The sequence below is a fragment of the Pelmatolapia mariae genome, linkage group LG20 (genome assembly GCF_036321145.2).
Source record: "Pelmatolapia mariae isolate MD_Pm_ZW linkage group LG20, Pm_UMD_F_2, whole genome shotgun sequence".
NCBI classification, from domain to species: domain Eukaryota; kingdom Metazoa; phylum Chordata; class Actinopteri; order Cichliformes; family Cichlidae; genus Pelmatolapia; species Pelmatolapia mariae.
Window position 1 is genome coordinate 34,597,258 of NC_086244.1, and position 12,584 is coordinate 34,609,841.

The following is a 12,584-nucleotide window of genomic DNA, read 5'->3' on the forward strand; positions in this document are numbered from 1 at the left end:
TTCAGCTCCAGCCTCCAGACCGCAGCTGGCGCCGATATGGTAGCCGCATGAAATAACGGTGCTGTTCTTTCTTTAGCGCGAACCACTGCATGTCAATTTTACAGTCGTCTAAGGTCCATCACTGGTCTCTCACCACCAGTGTTCACGACAGCCGCGAGCCTCTCCCAGATGTTGTCAGATGTTGTCAGAGTCTCAGTACTCACAGCAGCCGCAAGCTTCTCCAAGATGTCATCCGTGCTGCATCTAATGAGTGTGAGGTTATTATACTGTCATATGTTACATTATACTTTTAATCAAAGAATGGTTGAATCATGATACTGCTGTAGGCCACATTACACTTATACTTATTATAGATGGTGTAATCATTATGTAGTTTAGTTTGCATTATACTCCTGACTTAGAAGAAGGTGACAACTATAAGATTTATTAGACTGATTTGTATTACATTATACTGCTGATTTACTGTGAACGAGTTACACTGTTTTATGACATTCCATCCTGCTGATTTATAAAGAGAATACTGTTTGCAGACAATCGTGGCCTTGCTTTTCTGATTGTTGGTTTTATGGCTAGGTGGGGGCCACCAGAGGATATAAGAGTTTGAGTAACAGTCTGACATTTTGAGATCTGCTGTGACCCTCTTCATGCACATCTCCCATCCGGATGGTTAATGCTCAAAAGTGTTTGTATGGGATAATAATAATAATTGTATGGAATAAAGGGCACGAGGGCTCTCCCGAACCCAGGCTTCTCGTGGAGAAGAGGGCGTCAATTGCATTCAGGGACCAGTTGATCAAATCCGTAATTCTTCTTTTAGGTGTTTGAGAACAGACTGTAAGACTCTTCCAGTGTAAAGGGAGACAAGTAGACAAGACTAGACAGAGGCACGAGAAAGCCAAGCAGGAAAGATAAGGGAGAGGGAGAAAGTGTGACCGCCTTCATCAAGAGCCAAACGAGACACAGTTCTGCTCTCTAGGCGAACCAGCCCTTGTCCACCTTCCTCTTTGGGCAAAAAAAGTGCAGCCTGGGGTAACCAGTGTCGGTTATCCCCCCCCAAAGAAATTGATCCTATCAACAACAAAATCATACTACGACACACACTAATAAACTACATTCACTATGACCTCAATACCTAATACACAGTCCAATATTTCTACAGTGTACTGTTATGAAAACAACAGAATGATGATGAGACACTGTGGTAAAGTTTTAGAGGTTTATTTGCAGATAGTTATGAATACAGGATAAACACTGTGGGCTCCAGGAGACGGGGCAGAGGTAGTGAAGGTTGTCTGAAGGCACACTCAGACACTGTCACAGAAGGTTGCGGAGATCCGTAACGTTGAAACGTCTGCACAGAAACAGAGAGTGAGCAAAGGCAAGAACTGATGGAAAATGTGACATGACTGTGGCATGATACCTTGGTAATGCAATGATCTGGTTGTTTAGAAGCCAGCTTGAAGACCTCATGAGGAACAGGCGAGTAATCAGCTGATTGTTGACAAGTGACCGAGGGACAGGAAGGTGGAGGAGCATCCCCTAAAAAAGACAAGCACACGGACAACAACACAGGCATACACCGAAAGAGGAGAGAGAGAAAGAAGCAGGCCAGCAAAAGAGGGCAAGGGAACGATGACGTCTACAGAGACCCATTTTCATTTGGTACATCGTGTTACCAGATGTCAGTTTGTGATGTTAGATCCCAACTTGTCAGTCAAGAAACCTTTTTCCAAAGATATCAGCACAAACCAAAATCACTGTGCGGATTAAAAACAGTAAATTGTCGAAGTTTGTGACGGATCATCCCATTTTCTGTTTGTAATCTGATTAAATCAGATGTATAGCACTGCCTGCATTTGTGAGTAGTGTCTCACTGTTGTTCAGTGGGTGCAGCCGTGTTGGGAGAGGGTCGCCATGGCTATAAGCCAGGGCAGCTTCCGGGATGATGGTTCTGGCTCCTATTTGTTTTTACTTACAGGTGATGACGTGAGGGGAGCCACGGTGGTATCGAGCGACGGACTCCAGTGCAGAATGCTAACTGGGCTGGGATGTGATGGGCCCAGTGGACGGACGAGACTGGGACAGGAGGCTCCTCGTCTGCCTGGCACGAGGCTGGCCTGGACCCCGCTCAGCAAGAGGAATTTCTGTCCAGCTCAAGAACACACAAGGAATATTCGTCCTGGGTTGTGGGACTGGGTGGGATTTTTGTGCACGAAGAGAATTGTATTTTGACCAGTTTTAGAATAATCTTATCTAGTCTCGGTGGGAATTTTAGCATATTGAGAATATTTTATTGTATAATTTATTTCTTAGTATCTGGTTTGTCTTATTCCTGCTGTCCACCTGGTGGAATAAACAGTTTCTGATCAGACAATCACTTCTGTGTTATAATGTTAACTGAAGTTTCTCAGGTCAGATGACCAATAGATGATAAGAAATATACTCTTAGCAATTATTAGAGTTGAAAAGTACTTTGCAAGTCAAAGTACTAAATCGGGTTAGGTTGAGGCTTAATCCTTCACCTTAAATGGTTCAGATTGTCTCTAAATGGATGAATGAAACAATACTTTCCTGTCAAAAACAACATTTTAGTCAGGGCTAGCAGAAAGTTTCATATATATCATGAACATCTTTCCTATTTGTCTTCCTATAGTTTAGTTTCATTTTCTTACCCCACCCCCAACCGGTGGAGGCAGATGGCCGCCCTCCCTGAGCCTGGTTCTGCCGAAAATGGAGTTTTTCCTTCCCACTGTTGCCAAGTGCTTGCTCATAGGGGATCATTTGATTGTTGGGGCTTTTTCTGTATTATTGCACAACCTTTATCTTACCATATATTTCAAGTTTATATGTTGTGAATTGGCTTGATTTAAATCAAACTGAACTGCATTCAATTAAAGCCAAATATAACTTGTAATCGAATCTATTCAAATGTAAAGTCCTCTCACTCAATTTGGACTAGCACTGAAAAACACACTGACATCCTCTGTTTCCCAATTAGCAGATCAGAGGGTGCTGTTTTATTCATGACTCAATACTTGAATGGTTTTATCCTGTTTATAAATAAACATTTTAAAATGGCATTGCTTCATTGTATGATTAGTTCTTTGTCTGTGTCAGTCCTTAATACACACACATGTATACAATAATTCTAGTTGCCACAGTCTCCGGAGATCCTATGCTCTGTTTTCTCATACTTTTCTTCACTGTTTACCTCATTCTGCCCAATAAAATGTACATTTTTGTAAACAATGACTTGTTTTATGCCATTAAAAAGAAACATGTCTCCATACGAGGACGTACTTGAAGAGAAAAAGTCACCACTTTGCATTTTACAAATCAAGTAAACAAACACGGGGCTATTTATCATATAACTAACTTTTAGGTATGTGGGATAGAAGGACTGGAGCTTTAAATGTTGTGCCTCCATAATTATTCTAGAGTCTTTACAGTGTTCAGCCCCTGCTGTGATTTGGTTCTACATACATAAACTTGAAGTGAATTAATCCACCTGTTCACAGGAGATCACAGGAAGATGACACCAAACATCAGAAGATCTTATTGTGCGCCACAGTAAAAGGCTGGTTTCTTGGGACTAAAAGCACATAATAAACTACAGCAGAAGCTCACATAAAGCAGGAAATAAGCAGGCAGCACTTCATCTGCTAATGCACGTTTCCCACTTTTATTGTTGCCTCATTCACTAACAGTTCAATGGTGCAAGATTACCATACACAGAATTAGGATATCTGCATGACACATCTGGGGTTAACTGATATTAAATTTCAGAGGGGGAAGGTGGGAAATATCACGGCTAGTTTTGTTTGAAAGGCATCAACAGAAAAACAAACACAGAAAAAAGTGATGAGGTGAAGAAAGACACAATAAGTCTGCTGTCGTTTTAGATGTCACCAGCTACTTTGTATAGTCCTATATCTCTGATATTAAAAAATTAAAATGAGTTAAAATACACCTTTATTTTGATAGAGTTCAGATGGATGCCTAGCATGACTAATGAGTAGATCTCCTCCAAAAAAACAACAGACTTCTAATTCACTCAAACCACTTTCTAATAAAGAGGAAGCACTAATGTAACTCACCTCCTCAGTGGAGGTGCAGGGGTTACATGTTAGGTCTCCTTTTCCTTTCATTTGGTTTAATATGAGTGGAACAACTAAACCGCACAGACTTTATCTGATCAGTTAGTTCAACCTTTTATTAATATGTGCAAAGAGCTGCAAACAAATACATATACATTGCAAACAATAAATACACAATCCAAAATAAAAACACCTCTGCAAATGAAGTGGAAACGTTTGCTCTGGCAGCGCTTCGCATCAACATGTATATGAGGTACATTGCACTTTTGAGACTTGATCTGTGCATAGGTGCATCTTTGATGTGCAGCTCAGAGATCCACAATCCAGCACGTTTCTGTTTCTCTGACTGTCAGGCTGGCTGACCCGAGGTCACGTCAGAGCTTTATTTTTTATCTATATGTAACAGACAGCTGAACACGAGTACTTCACTTCAGAGATTTCAGCCGACGCTGGTGTGACAGCGAGGGGAGTCATGGGACTACATCGCAATCTGTCCTGCGGGCCATTTAAAAGCAGCTTTGCTGGCTAACCACTGCCGTCAAAGCAAAAAAACTAAAGAAACATTGCACCTTCATTCTTTTTTCCTTACGTCCTTCTAACCTTTTCACTGTGTTTTCTTTGCGTCTTGACAACAAGAGTGTAAAGTTAATAGCAGTAAATGTCAAGGCTTCTGATTCTCAGTGAGATAGAGCAAGCTAGAGGAGCAGAGAGGAATGTGTTAAATGAGGGTTAACTAACACACTGATCCCAGAACACACCCGATGTACAAATCAAGTTTTCTCCTTAGTTCGTTTTCATCCTCCTAGTCCTCCTCCTCCTCATCTCCTTGTAACCTTGTTTATATTCCTTGGGATGAAAAAGCAAAAAGGGGCCCAAATCTACTCCTGCAGGAACAATTGGTCATTGTTTGTTTTTTTAAACTGCTGAGATATGAAGCGATCCTCGCTTGTTTGTCTCTAGTTAGTCTGCAGTTTTAATGTTAACACAAATGCATGAGTATTTTACTGACTCACTAACTGACACTGGCACTATTGGGGGTTTAGAGGCGGCGTATGTACACAGATTGAGGAGGATCTACGTATGACGTGGACGACAGTGGAACCGCTCCGCCCGCTCAGTTCTTCGTCAGGCCGCTGCGCCGCCTCGCCAGCTTAGATCTGCGGGGAGAGTTTTATGTTGTGAGGAGAAGGGAATGTTTTTGAAGGGTGCAGAAGCTGCACGTTTGACTGTGGTGTGAGAGGAGCGTGTGTGTGTACCTTATCCTTCCTGCTAGCAGAGGACTAAAAGCGTACAGCCATTCGTTCATGTCTTTCTCATTGTTGGCCTGCAGGAGGATGCCTCGATGTTTTGTGTACACTGCAAATGTGTTGGGCATCTGAAAAGAAAACATCACATTATATTCATGTTCATTCAAATGATAAATCCCAGTCCATTTGCCATTTCATCAGTCAATGTGTCCAAAATTGGCCAACGTGCACCAAAACCATTTGAATGAATCTCATTAAAAACAAACGTGTTACATCGAGCCTTTCTCTATCCTGCCTCAAACCTTAAGCATGGCCTGCTGGTCTTTGCTGTATTCCACCTGTGCTGTGGAGAGGTTGACGGCGCCTCGCTCCACGGGGTCCTTGTCGCTGTTGTAGATGAAGACGTAGGGCCGGTGAACAACCACAAAATGCTTCACCTATGAGTTAGAGCGAGGCTCCACGAAGCTTAGAAAACCCTTCTTGGACACAACAGATCTGAAAAGAAGAGATTTGATTCATTTATTTTTTTTTTTTAAGAGAGTGCTTGTTTTTCTGAGGAAGAAGCAGAGTTGGTTTGTTTCCAGCTGAAATCATCCAGGTTCAGGAATTTGAATCGATCCACATCATTTCTGCTTGAACTAGAGAACATGAGTGTCGAGTATAGAGTATACGAGTATAGACAGAAAGAGGAAAAGTTAGTTTAACAGCATTATTTTTTATGAAGTCCTACTTGGTGCTAACATTACAGGGTGTCTGTTTACAGCAGTGTGTCATGTTGCTAAAAAAAAAAGTGAGTGACGTGAGCAGAGTTCTGACATATCAGGAAGTGAACACAGTGACTGAAGCGGTGTTCACATTCATCCTTGAATCATGACAAAACGTGAGGAATCGCACTGAGGTGAGACCTTGACAACAGATAAATCAGGAGCCACAGAGTGTCAAGTGTCAGCCGACACCAATCGGGACAATGATAAGAGAGAAATTCATTTACAGACACGTGAAAAAGCAGTCTAAGGTTCTGGATCTAGATTATTACAACACATCATTATTTATTTAAAACAACCCAAAATGCACAAATGACTATAACCAAGTACATGTGACCTGTGAGTACCTGTGATTCAGCAGCTGATGGAACCAACTTTAGCAGCAAAAACTTGAGGTAATCGTTTTTTATTAGTGTTTCACAGCAGTGTGGACGGATTTGTGGCCCATTTGTCTTTACAATGTTTCTTCGGTTCATTGAAGTTTGCAGATATTTATTCATTCACAGCTTTCTTAACGTTCAATCATGTTGAAGTCTCAACTTTGAGCCACTGCAGCACCACTCTGTTGTTGCTTTGCTGCTGCGCTCTGGAGTCACTGACCCAACGATGATCTCATTTGACTCTAGAGTACTTCATGGCTCACTCAGTGACCTAGACACTTTGCAGGTTCTTTGGCAGCAAAAAAAGCCCAAATAATCATCACGATTTATTCATAACACACGTGAAAAGACCCAGGAAAACCGAGTTAACGATAAAAACGATAACAAAATAACGCTGAAAACTGATAAAAACCCTGAAAACCATACATTTCACACCTGAGCCTCAACTCTTGCGGCCCGGTACCAAACGACTCACGGACCGGTACCGGTCCGAGGCCCGGGGGTTGGAGACCGCTGATCTAGTGCATTTGATTAGCACTTGGCTAATACTGACCCTCTTAACTAATTATGGAAATAGTCTTGGATGTACTTAGTTTTTTAAACATCTGAATTTCGGCTCAGTGTTTGTTAAATAAATAATGACGTGGTATAACGTGTTATGTGTTGTTCATCTGAGGTTGCATTTACCTCATATTAAGACCTACTAAGGACCTGATTTATTTTTAATTATGTCCTAAAACATAAAACCTGAGAGCTCACATAACTGCATATGCTCAGAATATATACAGCACACATGGATACAAATGACTGCCTTGCAGCAGCAATCTTAAGACCATCACTATGAGCTCTATACAAGGTTACACTGTTCCTGTTATTAACAGCAGGGGGCACTATCAGCCACAGACTGAGAGCCAGATATGCTCTGCTGGTGCCTCATTGGCCTCATTGTTCCTGAGGTAAGACTCTATAGTGAGAAACAGCTGAGGGGGAAAACATTGATCTGGAAACGTCTGAGTGTTACAGAGGATATACATAGCACTGTGGTTCAGTGTCACACAATCACAAACAAATACAGAAAAGTAGTAAAAAGGGTGTTGCCTCCAAATATTGCTTTTACTGGTTTGGAGCTTAGGAGGCTTAATATCGACAGGCATGAATGAAGACAGATCAGAACAGCTGTTTGATCACAGCATCCAGTACCAACACAATCATCCACACTCAAGAGCCCTGCTGGCTTCAGAGTCAGCAGCTGAATGTCTAAAATATGAAATGTAATTTTTTGGTCCATCAGCTACAGCTACAGCATGAACTGCTTAAAGTGAGAAGCAGCCTAAAGCCCGACAGATTCATCTTTCCAGACTGAAAATATCTCGCTGCCCTTCTCGTGGATGAGGGTCACCCTTGATCCTGCAGCAAACATAACAGGAGCTCAGGATCACAGTGAGCACAGCTAGAGCAACATTACGCTTTAAAAGAAGATATTAAACTGTGTACAAAGGAAGCAGTTACCACTGTGTGAGTAAGCGGGCGATCGTGGCTCAAGAGTTGGGAGTTCGCCTTGTAAACCGGTTCGAGCCCCGGCCCGGACAGTCTCGGTAGTTGTATCCTTGGGCAAGACACTTCACCCTTGTCTGACTACTGGTTGTGGTCAGAGGGCCCGGTGGCGCCAGTGTCCGGCAGCCTCGCCTCTGTCAGTGCACCCCAGGGGGGCTGTAGCTTGCCATCACCAGTGCGTGAATGTGAACTGGATGTGTAAAGCGCTTTGGGGTCCTTAGGGACTAGTAAAGTGCTATACAAATACAGGCCATTTTAATAAGAAAACAACATGTGCACCAATCCTGTACCTGGTGCAGCAGGTAGGTACCATGGCAGGGCAGGCCTCCACTGTGATCCACGATGGCTGGGATGCACCTGTGCATGGAGGGAGGAGGAGACACAGCATCCCAACTTATAATATTCTTCATGGAGATCATTTTTATGGTTCCTTTAAAGCTTGTGCGTGAATATAACACTCCAGGTGGATACTCACTCTCCAGTGGGCTCCAACTCGCTGATCTCAAACCAGACCAGCAGGTCGTACTTGCTGACACACTGACCCAGGTTGGATTTGGTGATGGTGTTCAACTTGGTGGCTGGAACTGACACACACACACACACACACACACACACACAGAAGCCCAATGTTATCAAGCTGAAAATTTTCTGAATTGAAGAGAAGATGAATAAAAGTGAGGAGTATTTACTACATGCTTTGGGTGACTGAATGGAGGATGGATAGGTGACGTGAAAACACTACTGACCCTTTATACTGAGCCAGTAGCTCACACACTTCTATTAAATCTGTCTATAGAGCCAGTAATCACAGAGGATAGATACTGGAAGCAAACTGAAATATTAGGAGGAACTAAATCACAGATTACAACACCAGTGGCAGCACCCTGCTGTCTCACACATCAGGATCACGGTCCTGTTGAAACGGGCTAATCGCTAAAGCTCACAGTTGCATTCGTCTATACTCAATATGATCGAAAGGAATGTTATTACACTTGAAAACTGCTCTACTCACGTCTTCATTGGTGTGAATGACACGTCATTGATCCTGAAGCTGTCTCCTCAGGACAGTTTCTAAGCAACGGATGGGAATAGGATAGTATTTCCTGGATGCTGTTGGAGGAATGTTGACTTAATAAAAATACCTTTTATTTATATATGCATATAAAATTAGCCAATGTGATTAGAATACAATCGTTTACACATTTCTAACAAAATCTGCTGCATTAAATATGAATTATCACTGCATGACTGGATCTGCTGTTTGACCCCCACCAACCTGTTCACGTCCTGGCCATGGAGGTGCAGCGGGTGCTGCTGGTAGTGGCTGAACACTTCAAACACGACGGGCTTGCTCTTGATGTTCTCAATAAAAGACTCTGTAACTTCGACAGAAATCTGCTCCAACAGATAAAAATAAAGGGTTTGACAAACTGAGTTAGAATAAAATCGTTGAAGCACAGTTAGTGTGTGTGTAGGTGCAGATGTGTGTGTGTGCACTCACATTCTGGACGTGGTAAAAGCCCAGAGGAGCTCCTTTGCCAGTGTTTTTCAGAGGCTCGGTGGAAAAAGCCTCATTGTGACGGTGCAAGAAACTGAGGGGTTCATTCTGGTTCATCACAATGGTGATCTAGGAGTTAAGATCAGGGCTCAAAGCAAGCCACTCTGCTTCTATGCCAGACACATTCAATCATGTCTTTATGGACCATGTTTGTGCATTAGGTCACAGTCGTGTTGGAAGGGAAAAACACCCTCCCTAAACTGTTCTCACAGTGTTTTAAGCACAGACTGGTCCAAAACGTCTTGGTAACCTGAAGCGTTAAGATTTCCTTTCACTGGAACCGCAAGACCCAGGCCAAAGTCAGAGGAGAAATAAATGAATACTATTAAAAACCAACTACCTCACTGACAGACCACAGTACGTCAAGCTGAAGGACGTCACGTCTGACACTGTGGTCAGCAGCACAGGAGCACCACAGGGAACTGTGCTGTCCCCTCTTCTCTCCACCCTGTACACCTCTGATGTCTGCTACAACTCTGAATCTCAGATGTTTGTGGACGACACAGTCATCATGGGGTGTATCTAGGACAGGGGTAGGCAACTCCAGGCCTCGAGTGCCAGTGTCCTGCAGGTTTTAGATCACACCCTGGGTTAACACACCTGAATCAAATGATTAGTTCATTACCAGGCCTCTGGAGAACGTCAAGAAATGCTGAGGAGCCATTTAGCCCTTTAAATCAGCTGTGATGGATCATGGACACATCTAAAACCTCCAGGACACCGGCACTCGAGGCCTGGAGTTGCCTACCCCTCATCTAGGATGACCAGGAAGAGGAGTACAGGAGTCTTGTGAGAAACTTTGTTACATGGAGTCACACAAACCACCTGCAACTCAACACTTCAAAGACCAAGGAACTGGTTGTGGACTTCGGGAGGTCCAGACCAGGTCCACTGACAGTTCAGATAGAGAGAGAGGAGGTGGAGGTGGTCAACAAGTACTATAAAAATGGAGGCAACTTTGCCTGTGGTAGAATGTATACAATGTATGAAAAAATCTTTACTGCAGATACTAATTTAATAATACTAATTTTGTGTTGTAAGATTTATGAGTTTCATGCTTTCATAGTGGTACTTGGGAGAGCTTGACATTTTTCTCAGGTGGTGTGCACTGTAAAAAGTTTGAGAAACACTGATAAGGGGGTCTGTATGCGGCAGTCATACACACAACTGGACAGTCCAAAAGTTGGCCTACCTATTACTGGCTGAGGTTTTAGTAGAGTTGTGGCTGAACCACATAAAAATATATCATTCATTTTAATCTCCCCAATCAATGATAATGTTATGTTGGAATGTTGTTAAAGAGGGTCAAAAATGTTTCAACCCAGTTTGTTTTGCAGATAGCAGCTTTAATATAGGGAGGACACAACTTCCAGACTGTATGAGTAAAATCAGGTTTTTTCTCTTCGTCAGTTTCATAGTTTCTCTTTTGCCTGTCACTGTTCCCTGTCTGTTTTCTTACCTGGTTCTTCCTGACCTTGTACTTTCTCCTCACGTTCCCCTCTTTCCTCTCTCCCTCTTTGGACTGACAATCATACACAAATAGATTGTATTCAATTAGATGAAAAAATTACATTCATGTGAAAAAAAAAATTATTAAGATCACTAACGAAAAGTCCTCTCTCAGTGTACTTTCAACCAAAAGGCAAATAACCAAACCACATGAACATCTAATAAAAGATATAAAATATTGAAACACTGATCCAACATTATCCTTTATTGATGGATCATTTGTTCTTACACTTTTACCTGAATGTGGCTCCTGTTTTTGAAAAAGCCTTCCTTATATCCATTATGAACCTGGCTGTCTCTCTGTACACAAACACACACACACACAACAGGAGTTATAAGGTTAATGGGCATTCAGTCAGTTAGCTAGTTAGTATCCATTTCAAACAGGACAGTGGTAACAACGGCAGGCTACGGACAATTTTAAGTTTTAGATTTTAAATAGGCTGTATACATTTCAGTGGGAGCAACAGGACGGTCAAATGTCGCAGAATTTACTACAGAGTAGGACGGATTGTAGGGTAGCAAACATCATTGGAAAACACGTTTTCAGCACTGCAGGTTACCTGGGTGTAAGGTTTTTCAGCTAAAAAGAAACACGACTCCTACCTAACTACATAAAGAGTAACTGAAGGTTAAATGCTGCTAATATGTCCTGTTTTAATCCAGCCAATCCACCTCCGCTCCGCTGCGTCTCAGCTACCATCGCTGTGGCAGCAACGACCCTAGAGCCAGAGTGGGGGCGAGCTGGAACAAACCATTTTGGGAGGGGGGAGGGGTTCTCTATACTTTTGTTGTTCAAATGTTCCGTCTCAACCAAGTACTGTATGCTTTTTATATTTTTAGTAGTGTGTCACACAAACAGCAAATATTGTCAAAAAAAAAAAAAAAAGAAGTAAGAAATCTTTGGGGGTGCTTTGATTCATTTTGGGGGAGCTGAAGCACCCCCAGAAATGGGCTAAAATCGCCCCTGCGTAGGAGCATGTTTATAGAACTTAAATATACCAAATATGTCCCGATTCTTCCGGCTTGCGCAGGTGGCGCAGGAGTATACTGCCAGGCTACTAGCTCGTGTGTGACACCTGAGGTCGCTGGTTCGAATCCACGCTGTCCCTCAGCAGCTAGTGGGCTTCTGGGCTGCGCTTAAAGAACCGGAGCCCCTCACTCTTTTGCCCTTTTCTTTTCCTTTTTCTTTGCGCAAAGGCGGCCTGCCCGCCATCTTTCTCTCTTTCAAATAATGACACTTGCTCTTTCTTTCCTCTTCTCTCTTCTCAGCAAAACACTGCCACAATCAGCTCTCTCAGCTGCTCAACAGCCCATCTCAATCTGCTCTCTCACCTCCCAACAAATGCTTCTAACTCACTCAATTTACGCTCTGTACACACAATCTATTCATCAAAACTTAGCTATTTTGGGGGGCTTTCTCAAAATCTTACTGTTATTATTGTAGGACTTGCTCACAAACTCTTTGTTTCCTC

General features: G+C 42.7%; 1 long non-coding RNA gene across 3 annotated transcripts; it reads right to left on the reverse strand.

The window, feature by feature from the left end:
* Positions 1-4,003: 4,003 nt before the first annotated feature.
* Positions 4,004-11,799, reverse strand: LOC134618166 (uncharacterized). Of its 3 annotated transcripts, XR_010091840.1 has the most exons (10): positions 11,673-11,799; positions 11,347-11,409; positions 9,544-9,669; positions 9,319-9,437; positions 9,055-9,152; positions 8,518-8,626; positions 8,333-8,399; positions 5,647-5,839; positions 5,354-5,472; positions 4,004-5,254 (listed from the first exon to the last, which is right to left on the reverse strand). It is a non-coding gene; the product is annotated as an uncharacterized LOC134618166 (long non-coding RNA). The 3 variants fall into 3 exon arrangements; XR_010573370.1 differs by lacking the exons at positions 11,347-11,409; positions 11,673-11,799 and adding an exon at positions 11,060-11,314; XR_010091839.2 differs by lacking the exons at positions 9,544-9,669; positions 11,347-11,409; positions 11,673-11,799 and adding an exon at positions 11,060-11,314.
* Between the last annotated feature and the right edge of the window lie 785 nt (positions 11,800-12,584).